This window comes from Crocodylus porosus, unplaced genomic scaffold (genome assembly GCF_001723895.1).
Source record: "Crocodylus porosus isolate Cpor-Errol unplaced genomic scaffold, CroPor_comp1, whole genome shotgun sequence".
NCBI classification, from domain to species: domain Eukaryota; kingdom Metazoa; phylum Chordata; order Crocodylia; family Crocodylidae; genus Crocodylus; species Crocodylus porosus.
This window is the reverse complement of record NW_017728923.1, coordinates 16,809,918-16,825,664: the sequence shown is the minus strand read 5'-3', so window position 1 is coordinate 16,825,664 and position 15,747 is coordinate 16,809,918. Positions and strand designations below refer to the sequence as shown.

Below are 15,747 nucleotides of genomic sequence, written 5' to 3'. Positions count from 1 at the left end.
TGGTTTTTTTAATCAGACACTGCACTGCCCTACCGACAAAAAGAGAAAAGATAAGGGTGTCGAGCACTCCTATCATATTATCTTGTGATGATCATCCTGTGCTGTTTTCTTTAAATACGGTTAAAAGGCAAAAGAGCATATGTGAAGAAACTAGTTTTAGACATCCAGAGATACTTTTCTTACTAGCTCACATGCAGACTGAAGCCAGAGTAATTTGCTGTTTGACACAGAGCCACTCAAAATAACATGTCTCCACCAGATGGCTAAGCTTCAGCAGTCATCAAACAAATGGACTTGAGGCCAATTTTTTCATCCTACTAGATTTCAGAACTCCTCCTAACAACACAAAGCAAAAATTGACTGAGTCATAAAAATAGATAATGGACTTCCCATTCCAAATACAGAGCAAGGACAATCATGCTATTAACAGAACTAGTCAAAAAACTTCTATTGAAATGCTTTAGGCCCAACTATAACACCACTATATTACAACACAAGAGTTACTTTGATTTAGAAAAGTTTATAAAAATGTTTCAATAAGTACTAAGTGACAGATGTCCCTGATGCGCACATGAAGCCTGAGGGACTGAAGGGCAGTCTAGGCAGCAGAGGCCAAAGGTAGAGGTAAGATGGAAGATGTATATGCTGAGGAATCAGAGGTGTGGAGATGGCCCATGAAACAGGTACCAAGTTGCACCAGAGCAAAGCTGGTGGACGTGTGGCTGCAAAACGAGCCAGGGCCATGGGTTAGAACCTGGTGGATTTGGAGTGGACCTGCACCCCCCAGACTTGCTCCTAAACACTAGGAAAGACAGCTAGCCTCTGCTGCAAGAGGACATGGAAGGGACTGCTAAAAATGAAAGATCTGGGACACTGGGAAATAAATAGAGAGGGTTAAGACACTGAGGTAGATTCAACATATTGGAGACAGGAGCCATGGGGGCTCAGGCTGCAAATCTGAGGCAAAGGCATAACTGGCTGGTACCGTGCTCCCTCAACCCCACATCCTGTACCTTCGCTGCAGTGGCTCCAGCCCCAGCACTGGGGAGGACAGAACAGCAGCAGCAACATGGAAGCAGCATCTTGAGGTTCATTACTGCTGGGGGAGATGTCACCTTTTTTTTGCTGCTGAGATGCATATTAAGTGGCCAAAACATTGATTTTTTTGGCACAAAGTATAGAGGGTAATTCAAGTGTCACCTGTTCTATCAGACTACTTTTTTTGGTTACCACTTAGATGAGGTCCTCAGACATCAGAGACAGAAACAAGTCCTAACTCCCATTCCCCAGGCTCTCACCACTTCACTCAAAAGCAGTGTTATACAGTAGATTTGTCCTAGATTTCTAGTGACTGACAAAATGCTGTGTATCACTTTGACACAGACCTCTATTCCAGCAAAGAACAGAATATTTCTCGCTGCGTGCTTTCTAAAGCAATCAATCAAAAATTAAAACATTTTAATAAACAAACTGCACTTCAATGAAGAAGGAACGCATTAAAAAACATGTTAATACCACTGTTCCTCAGCCAAGCATTAAGGAAAATGAATGGATTTTTGTTCTGCTCTTGTTGACATAAATGCACAGTCTGTGACATGTTGCCAGTGATGGTTAGCTACATTTCTGGCAGCTGATCATCTCATGCACAGTTAGCTCTCTCTGAAGTTGCATCTTCTCAGCCAAAAGGAAACAGCATCCAGATGGCACAAAGAGTCAACTGGAAGCTATGAAGAAGTAGAAGTAGTGGCAGGTTATGTGATGTAACTTTTATTGCTTTTGTATTATGTGCTGAAGATGTCTATTAGGGTGGTCTTGGAAAAATACGGTATCTGCCACTTGGGTTAGGTAGTAGACAAAACAAGGCAGAAGATGATGGAAAAGGTGGATGACAGTACCTTAAGAATGAAAGGAAAATATTAAGCACTGAGAAGAATTAATGGATGGAGCAGTTCAACCAACATTACCTCCTACAAAAGATCAAGGATTTATTAGGGTAGGGAAGTTCCCAATCCTCCATAAGGAGCTATTGTAACCTTTCCAGATCCAAGTCAGAGCAAGAAAGGAGGGAAATGCAAAGGGAAAAATATAAAGGGAATCTAAATTCTCAGGGAAAAAGAAAAGGAGGGATGTTTTCCAAGAAGTTTTTTTGCAGAAGAGGAAATATACATGTCTCTCTCTGTTCACAGAGACTGAAAGGATACAGTTGGTTTGGCAAACTTACAAGCTGGAGAAGCCTTCAGAAATCTATAAACACATATAAACACATGCATTTTTTGGAATAAAGTCCAAGTATTTTCAGCCATACCATAATGAAGGGTGGGGGACTGGGAGAAGCCCAGTAAAAGGGAGAGCCAGAATGGAGGTGGGAGGGTGCAAGGTCCCAGCCACACGGCAGAGCAGAGGCAGGAGTTCCCTCATCAGACTCACCTTCCTTCTCCATGAGCAATGCTGCTGCAAGGAGAGGTATCACTAACAACCTAAGGGATTTACATGGTTGCTCACCATATAAAACTATGGCAGTTGGGGCAAGGGAGAGTTAACTTGGGTGCTCGTGGAAACAACTCCTCCTGCACAAGCATCCTGTCTCCACCCTGCTGCAGGCAGCTGGAGCCTTATATATTCCAGTAGCAAACCCTAGCAGGTATACATACCTCTGTTGCCCAGGACACAATCTCTACCAGCTGCAGCTCTGATTTCCACGAAAATAGAGAATATGGGTTTCCAAAAGGAACAAAATAGACATTTTTCCCAGTATTCTCTGTGCAACCTTCTATCCAGAACCCCTATCCAGAATTTCATAGACTGAGAGAGAAAACACCGGCAGGACATCACTAATACAAGAAATATCTACATTTTTACTTACTTGGATAATCAGTGTTTTTTGCCCCAAAGGCTCTGTGGCAAGTCTGCCATATCCCCTGACTGGTTACCTAAACCTGCATATGCTTCAGGACGGTGATGGACAAACAGCCAGAAGCCAAAACTGCATTCAGGCACATAGGCTGATGCGACTCCACTTAATGTAATTCCATAGATAACCTGGGTGATAAGATCTGAAGGGCCTTCAGTTTTTCAAAGTGCAACACAAAAGAACATACAAGCTGTTGGCTTTTTCTTTTTTTCTGGTTAATGGTTTCTACTTTTGTTGCCACAATTGACTGCATCTGCAAATTAGGTAATTAGTTTTAAATGCTGTCATTTCTGTCTATGCCTAATTGTGTTTGCATTTGCAAGCAATTGCAGGAGAGGGGAAATGAGAGCAGTACCTTAAAAATGTAGCCTTTGTTACCCAAAAGGAGAAAAAGTCCCTGAAGTACAGCACTTCCTTACTGAAGAAAAATAGATGTTGTTTTTACACTATTAATATTTCTGAGTCCAAAAGCCTTAATGAAGATTTAGATGAGCAATGAATTCATCCATACAATCTTCATTCTTTTTATCCCGTTGCTGGAATCAAAGAGGACGGCTTCAAGCCATCAAGAGGAGACCTATCGTGAGTATCTCAGATGCATGGGCTCTCAAAGGGCAAGCACCTGAACAGGTTTGCACAGTGATTCCCAAGGAGAGTGCCATGAGATACTTTTAATAAGAGCAATATTAGCACCCTTAGGTAGCAAATACACACACGATTCACAAGATAAGCCCAGAGATTTCAAATAGAAATCAATAATGTCAAAAACATTCTAACCTTTTGTGGTCTTTCTGAGTTCTTTGCAATTACTTTTCCAGATTCAAAAAATGAGCTAAAGCTGAGAGGTGACCTGAGTCAAAAAATGGAGAACCTCTGGGTTAGTAAATGCCATGCTGTCTTGTCCCAGGTTGTGAGTTAATGCCAGTTGCTCCCAATCAGAAGCCAATGTTGTACTGTTTGAGTTGAAATTTCAGGCAGTCCTTAAAGCATTTCAATTTGGTCCACAGTGGGTGAGTCTACATGAAATGCTTTACTGCACATTAAACTATTCTAATATGCAGTAAAGTGTCATCGGCTACACGTGCACAGGACTTACTGTGCAGTAAATTAAGCTAATGCGCTGTTTGCCAGTACTAGGACATATAGGTACTAGATTAATGGTTCATTAGCTATTTGGCAGCTCTTTCGCTGCCACAAGGAGACTGGGACCTGTCCCGACCCTCACATGGTCAGGACAGCTGTCCCAGCAACTGGAACTGCCTGATTCAAGCTATGTGGGGATCAAGGGAGTCCCAATTACCATGTAGCTGGGAAAACCATCCCCACTGAGCAAGGGATGCTTTCTGCCAGCCACATGGGGTTCCTAATCCTAAGCCACATGGCTGCTACAGCGGCAGGAAGCAGCCCTGGACTGGACTGCTCCTGTCAGGTTCAATTTGCTCCTGATGGGGCACATATATAGATGTGTACCCCAAAGTGCTTTGACGAGCCTGAATTTTCTGTGGTATAAATTCAGGCACATAAATTGCATATGTAGATGTATCCAGTGTGAGTTCTAATACTAGCCTGGCAGTTTTCCAAACACTGTGATGGCTTTGGCAATTCTTTGTGGAAGTTCATCATTCATCGTAACATGCTACAGTACTCCCACAATAGTTACATTTAGGAACTGATTGGAGATCCTGTCCACTAATGCTGGCTTCTGACAATACCTAAGGTTTTGCAGGTGCAGGGTGATGGAGGATTCTGGTCCGTTTAAGACTAGTAACCATACCAAAAAGTGAGCATATATTTGCAAAGCTCTCCACCATGGTTTGCAGTTCTTCAGAGGCTAATGAGAGACTAAGGCACAATCATCAGCCAACAAAAAATTGTGAAGTTAATCAAAGATTACACTCTCTGTTTGAAGTTGCTGAAAATGAAACAAAAACTAACTTTATTAATATACGATGTACAAATGGCTACCTAGCTGGGCTATAAAAGTCCCCTGCACTTTCTGCTCAAGCTGACTGTATGCAAGGATGATGTTTAAGATGGGACAAAAGCAGCATTATGACATATTTGTCTTGTTTAAAATGTTCTATAGGCAAACCTACAGATTCTATCAGGCTAAACCAGACTACTTGATAGGTGCTCAGTGCTAATAATGTATTGGATATAATTCTACTTTGAAAAGGATCCCTCTGGTGGACTACCATGAGAAATTGGTGTATATTTCTAGTGCTTACTGCATCTTTACTGAAAAGAAACCATGAAAAGAAACCATTCCTTAAATATGAAGCAGCTCTTATGGACATGAAAAAGCCAGCTATTTTGCACGAGACAGCGAATAAACCGTATCTTTTTGAAAAGAAGATCTTCTGGAAATATGGTTTCAGCCAGGTTCCTCTACCCGCCTGGAATTGTTTCTATTTGAGAACTGCAATACTTATTCTGCTGATAGGTTTTGCCATCTGGACATCTTACAAAACAACCAGTGCACAAATGCCACAACAGAAGAGTTCGGAAAGTTCTTCATGTTTTCAGCGGGTAAAAAGAATACATTTTAGTGTGATATACTTAAAAAGTAATTTTATCACTTGTAGTACTTTATATCATGTCAGATATCTACAGCAGATAAACATACAGCAAGCCATTTTCTATTACCTACACTGCTTGAATTCTACATTAACATTTTAGGACAGTGATTTAAATAAATTAGAATGAAAGGGATCTTTGGTCAAATGAACACCGAATGACCCCTGAACAAATAAGCTTTCTGTCAGGATTGCAGGAAAAAAAGTTTAGTGAATAAGTAACACTGGAACTACACAAGAGAGGGTGGGAAGCTGAGATTGGAGGCAAGACTGGAGAGAAAGTATTTCATAACTAACCACCACCAAAGCTGCAAAAAGCTGAATAATTTGGATCACTGCTCTGATCCACTACAACTTTTATTCTCTTCCTAGATTAAGGAAACAGTAAGAAGAGAATCTAGGGAAAAGTGTAGGAACAAAACATAAAGTAAAGAATGAGAAGCAGACATATAGGTGGCAGCAAGATTATGGAGGACTTTACAAGTGAGGACAAGGTGCCCGGATGTGATGTAGTGTGTATTGTAGATGTAAGGTTAGTGAAAGTTTTCAGCAACTGAGGTTGGTAACAGTGAAAGGAAGCTGTGACTAGGACTTGTTTTGGTCTTCTAATCCTTTTCTTCCTTTATACAGGAGACAGGAAGTTGCTCTCAAAGAAGTCAAACAAAAGGTAAATATAAAATAAGTTCTTAATAGTATAATAATAATAACAACATATATAGTCTTTATTGCTTTTACATCAGTAACACTTAGCAAACATAAAAGAGAAACAGCAAGTCTTAAGTTTTCTTGTATTAACTAACTTTGAAACTTGTACTGACTAACTTGTATGTATTGACTAGTTGTTTTAGACAGAACATGAGCTGATCTCATTTAAAAAAAAAAAAAGTTATTGTTTTTTATATCAGCAACACTTAGCAACCATTACAGAGGAAATAATAAAATTTACATTTTCTTGCATTGACTAACTTTGAAATATTATTTTAAACAGAACATGGTATGACCTGATAAAAAAAAAAGCTAATAACAGATTTGCTGTATCTTTAAGAATATTTTGGAAAACATAACACCAAACATGCTCAAGTCCACTCTCCCCGGGGTTTCCTTGTGAATACAAACATTGCATCTCCAGTGAAGATCCACTTACAGCACTTGTAAATGCAATGAATGAAATGAGAGCAATGAATGAAAATAAAGTATTAGGCCATCAACCAGTGAAATGTATTTGTACAAAATGTGTTGAACTTATTTGTACAAAATGTGTTTAACAATTTTCTCTTAAATTCTTTATGTTTTAGTTATTTTAGTGGTGGTTTGTAATAAAAGATGGAGAAGTGACAGCTGGGGAAACAATGTCTTTTTAATTCCATATTCTTAATTGGATTTAATAGAAGTAATATATAGATTAAGTTCTTCCTATTTCAGTAAATTATTTTCTATATATTGACAGATTCTCATTCAGTTTTTGGATTAATCAATTCACAATCAACGTCAAGTTATGTCAGGTAGGTAAAGTCTAATCTTAGTTTCCAGTTTGGTAAACTAGAGCTCTATCACAGATCTTCTTACAGAAGAAACACAGCAAATATTCCTAAATGAACATTCAAGCCTTTTCTCTTGTGCTTACTTTTGCATCATATTTATAAAATACTAGCAAGTTGCCCATCAAGAATTACAGGGGGAAGGAGCCCAGCATTGCTCCTGTCCTCATCCAGCCCTGCCTCTCCCACTGCTTTGGGCCTAACCCCGTTCTCCCCAGCAGTTTGGGTCCAAGGCTGCTCCCCTGTGTCCTCCCCCTGCCACAGCAGGCCTGACCCTGTTCTCCCCAACCCTCTTGCCCCCTTCCCTCCCACATCTGCCTCCAAGGAGCAGGAAGGCAGGAAAGTAAGAAACCCCGATAAACTTATAGGTGGCCATCAGATCACCCCTAAGCCTGCGCTTTTCCAGGCTAAAGAGTCCCATGGCTCTCAGCCTGTCATCGTAAGGTCTTTTTTCCTGACCTCTGATCACGCATGTGGCTCTTCTCTGGACTATCTCAAGCTTCTCCACATCCTTTTTGAATTGTGGAGCCCAAAACTGGACGCAGTACTCCAGCTGCGGCCTCATCAAGGCCGCAGTTTCTACTCACTATTTTATTATTTTGAAATATACCAGTATCTCTGCATTTGTAAGATGTGTCCTCTTACTTTTCAGCAATTTTGAAGCACATTGGAAGACAGGTATAAATGCTTCAGTTAGATGCCAAGACCCTGAGAACTGGTATCAGAAAGACTTAGGTGAAGAAAGTAAAGATAACAGATTATGTTTTTCTAATACAGAAGAAATTCAAGTATGCCACTTATCCAAAGGGACATCATCATCTTTCATGCCATCTCACATAAAAAGCTTGAAACAAGTAACTGACTCTAGTTATCCCATTGCTTCTACATGCCCGGAGTCCATCCCATCAACAAAACTAACTTCATTTGTAAAGGCAAGTTCAACAACAGAAAAATCAGTATCAGATATCTCTGACAGTGACAGTTGTAATTCTGATTCTGAATTACACAACTGCTCCATCCCTGAAGACAGCAACTTTTGTGTGCAAAATCAAGAAAAAAATGTATCATCTAGTCCAGCATTTCCTGAGCAGTGTCTTTTAACGAAACAAATGAATCAACTGCAAAATAGATTTATGGCAACAAATAAATTCCAATTCAAAGATTCCTTAATGGGAAGAAATATCTTCCAAAGCTCATCTTTGGGAAAAAAGAATAATGTATGTTTTCATGTTATGAGGAAATCATTTGCTATCAAAGTGGAAACAATTCCTGTAACTATTAAACAACCTTGCACTGTCATACAGAAACCAATTGTAAAGCCATCTATTAATGATAAAAAACCCAAAATGGAAACAACTACAATGATGACATTAATACATCAAGCTTCTCTTAATCAAGATAATTTTGAAATAAGACAGAAACATCTATTGGCTTACTGGGGAATTCCTCCAAAACAAACAGAGCCCTTAAGAAAAAATATTCCAAAGTCTCCTTCTCTAAATCCAACAATAAGAACTGCAATACAAGACACAGAACTAAGTAGACCACTTACTCCAGATCAAGTTGTAGAGAAGTCTGAATGTCATCTTAGGAAAAAAAAAATTCAACACAAGTGGGTTTTGGAATTACAGACAGAGAAGTCAACTGAAGTCTCCATACCAGGCCCATCTAGAAAAATCAGAATGAAAAATGAAACAGAAGTGAAAAACATAATCAATTTACCATTCAATGAGAAAACCAAATATTGCCTTGAATTCCATATAAAAAAGAAAATAATTAAGGAAAAGTGGGGAATCCCCCCCAAAGAGATTGAACCATTAAAAAAATCTACCCCCTTTGCACCACATTTCCAAGAAAAACTTATGGCCAATTGCATCACATATAGGAAAAAAGAAACATCAAACATTGTACATGCTACAAGTTATGAATGTCTTAATTTTCCATATGTACACTTTGCATCAGATGCAAGACCTAGTATTATGTATTCTGAAGCAAGAAAAATACCGAAAAACTTTTTTCTCAGATCATTTACATCGGAAGAGATTAATAAACTTATCTATCATACAACAGTGAAATCACTACAGGTCAGATTAGGAACACTACCTACAATGGTTCAAGTATCTTTCAAAGCAGTTTATTTTAATCTAAAAAGACCTCTGACAAAACTGATTCATTATGGTAATAAGCTTAAAAGATCTAAGGCTTTATACCTGCCATTTATAGATCAAGATGCTCTACATCTTATAGATTTTAATATAAAACATAAATATCTTGTATTCCTTTGGAAACTTCCTACAGTATATAGTGAGTCTATGAAGATGATGATCCCCAAGGCCCCATGGACACTTACAAGAATCCAGCCAAGTGGAGCTGTAACAGACATTACAGACAATGAAACTTCATTTTCCTCAGACTATGAAACCTCATTTTCCTCTGCTAATATGCAAGACAAGTGTATCACACTGAGGAAATCACTATACAGGCAGGCACTAATAATACCACAAGCATGGAACTCATTCAGTCCACCTGCTCTGCAGTCAGATATTAGTGACAATATATTAGAGGCAGACTTGGAAGTAATTCCAGCAGTCAACAATTTTGCCTCAAACATAAGGCAAAATATTGAAAAAGATGTAAAGTGGAGTATTTTACAGCAACATTGCAATATTTGTGGTATGAATGCTGAACAGCAATCAGTAAATGCCAAATCCCAAATGAATAACCATCCAGAAGAATCTCTCTATCAAAAAGTGTCTACTTCTGCCTCAGGAGCCCACAGAGGTCATGACAGAAAAGGAAAGCATTCAAATAAAACTAAAAGAATATTTAGCTACCCTGTGGCTTCCATTACAAGAACAAGTATCTATCTAGAGCTAGAAAAGAAAAAAGAAAAACTTAATGTGCACTTAAATAAAAAAAATAAAAGGAATTTGGAATTACCACTTGCAGGTATTCCAGAATTTTGTAACATTGACAAGGCTGCAGAAAGAAAAAAGAAAATAACCTTGGATCAAAATCAGGACTCTCACTCAAATTCTCATGGAAAGACCGAAGAGGGAAAACCTTTTTGTTATGTATGTATATCTTCTAATAAGTCAGATTCCACACACAAGACTGTCTATTGGCACCTTCCAAAAAGTGTAATGGAAAAGAACGGGTACAAAGCCCCCCAAGTAATAAAGATCGAGAATAAATATAACAGTAAAAGTTCATCTCACAAGTAAACGAAGTGACTGCAGTTCAGGTTGGCCCTGTTCCTCATGGATAAAATAAAAGTTGACTTAAATAAAAAAGGAGTTCCAGAAGTGTTACAAAATATGCCACGCCAGTTTAAAAACATGAGGGAAATATAATCCTTCAAAACCCTGCTAAACTAGGTTACAAGTATCTAACATATCAAACACCTTAATCTCCTATCATAGCTCAAAACCTGTTTAACTTTGAATTCCCTATTATATACACAGCAAGAAAAACAAATTATGCCAAGGAGTGCCTCAGTGCCCTCCGCTCCCTCCCAACTCTCCTGCCTGCTTCCCCATCCTTTCACTTGACATTGCACCTGTTTTTGTTGTCATCTCCATTGCTATCACATAGCATCATTTTTTTGTGGAAAATTTTTCATATTCCTCGTCAAATTAGCCAGATCAAATCTGAATCCATTTGAATCATTCAAGAACCGTATGCTCCAGCAAGTATCTTCCACTCCAGCCTGGAGCTTCAGATGCTTCCAAATCTTAGGCAGGCATCCTACATGCAGGCCCAAGCCCAGAGGCTTGGGATTCAGATGTCCCCGAGTTTTGCTTGCCTTCAGCCGTATGGCTGCAGAAGCAACCTAGAGAGGAGTCTCCCATTTCCATAAAGTTGGCGTGTAGCTGTAGGTCCCGAAGGATTGTGAAAAATTGATGAAAGTGATACGGGAGAGAGACAGGATGGTGCTGGTGGGAACCTTCACAGAAGGACAAGTGAAGAAGGTGTGGGGAGTGGCAGTGGGTAAACAACTAAAATGTGAACATGCTGACCTAGCGTGGATGGTTGTAAGAAATATCTTGCCAATGAAAGAGGTACAACACAGTTGAGGCTTGACGAGCATATTTAGGTGCCCAAGGTAGAGGGTACGGGCAAAAAGAAACAGTGGAACATGTTTTGGGAGTGTACATTTGCAAAGGGGGTATGGGGAAGGGCCCACTGCTTTCTGAGTGTCATCAAAATAAACCTGTAAGCCGGAGAGATGGTACTATGCAAACTCAGACCAAAGAGACTGGAGGAAACATTATTAAGGACTTCACTAGTATGTTTAAAACTAGTTTATGGAAAGTAAGAAACCTCTGGGTTTTAAGGGATTGGTTTTCATTGAAAGAGAGTGCCCGTAGCTGGGGGTGCATGAACTGAAATACTACATTGACTGGAACAAGGAAGAGATCAGAGAAGAAATGGAGGAAAAAGGACTAGACTTGTTTCACTGAACCAACAGAGAGGACTGATGAGAGGGGCAGTTTCAGGTGGTTGCTGAGGTAATTGTGTTTCATGGATTTGAAGAAAATGAGTCCTGTAAGCATTTTTTTGTGAGTGGTTGATGCATGTCATTTAAGATACACAGTTGTATGGTTTTGGATATGTAGTTGTTTGTACAATATGTTAAGCTTTGTGTTACCAATAAAATTTATTTTAAAAAAGATAGGCATGGCTTTTCATGGCTTCTTGGCCTCTTGGCTAAGATCAGGTGAGACTGGGGGGCAACTGCATCCCAAGGCCTCTGAGCCCTGGCTTGTACATATGATGTCTGTCTAGATTTGGGGAATATCCAATGCTCCAGACCAATGAGTTTGGAAGGGAGGATACCTGCCTGGTGGTAGAGTTGCACAGACTTGCTGACTGAGCAAAGAGCTTAGTTAAATTTTGGAACTTGACTGTTGGGCTTTGCCCAATTGAATCTGGAACTGATCTGGCCCTTGAAACAAAATTTTTGAAAAGTGGCAGGTCCCTATCAGCATGTTTGCCCAATATGGGCCATGTGTTTTTAGTCATGCTCAGTGTTGGCTGCATTTAATCAGCTTCATAGTTGGGTTCCATTGCTGAGCACATGCTGCTTTTGGCAGCAGTTTAACGATAGACAGTGTATTTAGTGAGATTTTCCTGCATTTGATTATAGATGAGGGGCTTTTTTCCCCCATGCCAATTGGAAGGAAAAACCTGATCTTGTATCTGAGTAAATACAATATATCCAAAGTACGGTATATTTTGAGGAGCTAAGCATAACTCACATAACTCACCCCACCAAAAACTGGGTGGAATCTTATTTCATCAGATAAAACAATTATGTGATGCTTAAACAACACTTAGCTAGCTAGCTATCCAGATTTAATTCTGTCATTTTTTCCAACGACTGAATCACACTTACGGAGCAAAATGCATGACTCTGCTACAGCCTTGCCAGGTCATTTGCACCTGTGACCACTGAGCATACTCTATCACAATCCTATTCCTCTTCAGAGGCATGCAGCAGCCTTTTACACCCTAAGGCTAATCTATTCCATTCTTCTGGATATCTAGTGGCTACCCTAAGCCTGAATAGGTAAAAAAAAAAAATGTAGTTGTACAAAACACTCGACTAATAGGATGTAGCTGCTTGTAGCAACTGCTGCTGCGGGTTGCTGCCAATTTGAACATGGACTGTAAATAAAGCGCCTTGGGGCCCTCTGACAAGTGTAGGCAAAGCAGCAGGCAGAACGGGTGTGAGCCAGTCACTGTGAGATAATTTGGCAGGGGGAAGGGCGCTCTTGGGGCTGCCGCTTGTATGTCTGCACTTGGAATTGCAGTTACCCTGTCTGGCCATGTCTCCTGTATCCCAAGAGAGATGCCAAAATGCTGTACAATCACATGCGCCAGGTCAGCTGTGGAAAGGTCCACTGGACCTGCACCTGGCAGCACATTAATTCATCCACCAAAATTTCCCTAAACCTCCATGGCTTGTTGCGTTCTACACAACCGCTATGTGGGGATTCCTCTGCTCGAGGGGGTTAAACAGGTAATGTGGGGAAGGAGGCAGCAGAGGAGAAGTCTCAACCCTACAACCTAGGGGACCACAAACCCAAGGGGATGTGGAGACGGACAAGGAAGCACGGGGCACTGTCGCAGCACAGGACAGGCTGGCAGTCGGAGCAGCACTGGAGAGCCTTGCCACTCTGAGCAGGGAGGTGTCCAAGTCACCTTTTGTGTGGGCCACAGCTGGAGTCTGAGTGGCAGTGACTGCTAGCCAAGACACTTGCCCTTTACCCTTGCAGACACTGTGCTTGACCCCAACCTGCTACCAGAGGCGTCTCTCTGATGCATCAAACCTGCCATGTACCTGACCAAGACCCCCCCTGCAAGTGCCCTGCTGGATGCACCTCTTTGCTCACTCACTGCCTCAGGGTCCTCCACTTCTGGCCACATTTCTGACTCCCTCTACCTGGACCTGCTGCTGCTCCTCCTCACACGCAGCCCAGCCTGCACCACGGGGGGGTACCGCTGCCCCTGCAAATCCCCACAGGGCCCGGGCGGGAAACCATTGGTGGCCATACACCGCCCCTTGGCACTGCACTGCGGGCACCCGCTCCGGGCTGCTCTCAGGGGCTTGCCCAGCACAGCGGTCATGGGAGGTCCCGAAGGCGTCTTTGTGCCCCGGGGGCGGGCAGCGCTCATCGCCCTCCCCGCTCGGGCCGCAGCAGCGCGGGGCCCGGCTTGTTCCTAACGGCAGCGCCCAACGGTCGTGACCGCACGCCACTGCTGAGGAACTCCACGGACCGCGTTCCGCCCCGTCAGCGAAGCGCGAGTACCACGCCAACCTCTTCCTCTCCGCGACCTGCGTGCAACCAGCGCCAAATGGCCGCCCGCAGGCAGTGGAGTGGGAGGGGCAGGCACAAGGGGAGGTGGCTCCAGCGCACGCGCACTCGAACTGTCGAGGCGGCGCTCGGGAGTGGCGCCAGCATACAGGGGCGTGGGACCGGCCTGGCAACGCAGGCGCGGTGGCCAAGTGGTAAGGCGTCGGTCTCGTAAACCGAAGATCACGGGTTCGAACCCCGTCCGTGCCTCGGTCCCCGCGAAGGGGGAAGGTTTGCCTAGAAAATTTTTAGGGGAATTTCGAGCGAACGGCGGGCAGGAGAGAAGCAGCGCCAGCAGGGCTGCTCCTTCCCTGCCTCGCTCCCAAGGCCCTCAGGGGCGAGGAAGAAACGACTCCCAGGACCAATGGGGGATCCGCAGGCCGGCCCCGTGCTTGCGCCGGAGCGGGGCGCACGAAGGCCTGTCCCCCGAGCCGGCCCGGCCGCATTTCTTCCAAAGCAGAGCTGCTCCCCCGGCCTGAGTCCACAGGGGGCTCCGAGCGCCGGCGGGGGGAGGGTCGCTGCCGCGGGGCGAGCCCGGGAGCTGCTCCTCGCCCGCCCGCGTGTGGGTGGGGGCAGAGGCGGCGTTACGATGTGGGGGAGCTTAATTTATTACATACTGTTTTAGTGTAATAATGTTATCTATGGCTGCCATGATAAAGGATTAAATTAAAAAAGGATTACCTTTTACCCAGTTTGTATTGTTGCAAGGTGCCCTGAGCCTCTTCTGGAGAGGGCGGCCTATCAACCAAATGTGTGTTTTCCAGGAATGATCTCAGGCTGATACCAGTGGCAGGGCTTCTCTGCAGCGCAGAAGCCATGGAGGGCTCCTGCCAGGGCATGCGGCGCCTGCTCAGACACCGGTGGCGATGCGTAGGGGGTGCACAGGTGTACATGTGAACCCCCTGAGAGCATTGGTGCACCCCCAGACCAGCCGTGCTCCCCGGTTAGGCGATGGGCGGGGGGGGCAGGTGGGAGCACCAGTGCCCCCCTGCAAGCGCTGGCCAGGGGGTGGGAGCGATGGATGTAGCACTGCAGACACTTCCCGGTCAGCGAGATTGGCCACGGGCCCCACCTCCCAGTCACTGACTGGTCACTGGGGGCACGTGCCCCCCCTTGACTAAGGTGGCAGCAGTCGCCCATGCCGGACACACCAGCTCGCCAGAGCAGACTCGATAAATGGACTCAGCTGGAGCACAAAAATTGAAGCGCTCCGGCAGCCTTCTGCGTCATGTGTATCAGTGTCTCCATGCTGAAAAAACGGTGGTGAGGCACTTTGAAATACATTCAGTGAGCTTTAGTTCAGTGGCCTACCACCATTTTTTCAGCGTGGAGATGCTGATACACGTGATGCGTGAGAACATTTAATTAGCGTGGCTCCCTAATTAAAGTGCCCAGCATCATGTCCCAGACCACATGTAAAATTGCCCAAAGAGCACGGATTTGGTACAGTAGCCAGTGCAGCATTACATGTCCCTAAATCCTGCTGATTGACTGGCCTTGGTGGAGGTCATGGAGGTATTTAAAGTCTTTTTTTTTCTGGAACCACCTTTGCCTGTTCTGTATCTCTGCCGATCTTTGGAAAGGCAGAGGGGAAGAAGGTAATTTAAAGATTGCCCATAATAATCCCTGACAGATTTTTTTTTAACCTTTTACCTTTTTTTCCTCTCCACAAATGTTCACGTGTGGTTGGCTAAGGCTTTTCCTAATATACAGTAAGATTTCCATACCAAGTCTAATGTACAGACATGTTTTATTTTTTGGGGGGTTTTATCTTACCTGATATATCTCTAAACCGGTATTTCTCAACCCGTGAGTTGCACAGATAATGGCGGCGATCAACCAGCTGCAGATGCCATCACCAG

The 15,747-nt window shown here is 43.1% G+C and overlaps 1 long non-coding RNA gene and 1 other non-coding gene across 2 annotated transcripts; one reads left to right on the top strand and one right to left on the bottom strand.

The window, feature by feature from the left end:
* Positions 1–421: 421 nt before the first annotated feature.
* On the bottom strand, positions 422–2,631 carry LOC109313517. The gene is made up of 2 exons (XR_002102072.1): positions 2,202–2,631; positions 422–1,798 (listed from the first exon to the last, which is right to left on the bottom strand). It is a non-coding gene; the product is annotated as an uncharacterized LOC109313517 (long non-coding RNA).
* An 11,392-nt stretch (positions 2,632–14,023) lies between these two features.
* On the top strand, positions 14,024–14,095 carry TRNAT-CGU. Its single transcript has one exon. It is a non-coding gene; the product is annotated as a tRNA-Thr (tRNA).
* Positions 14,096–15,747: the final 1,652 nt, after the last annotated feature.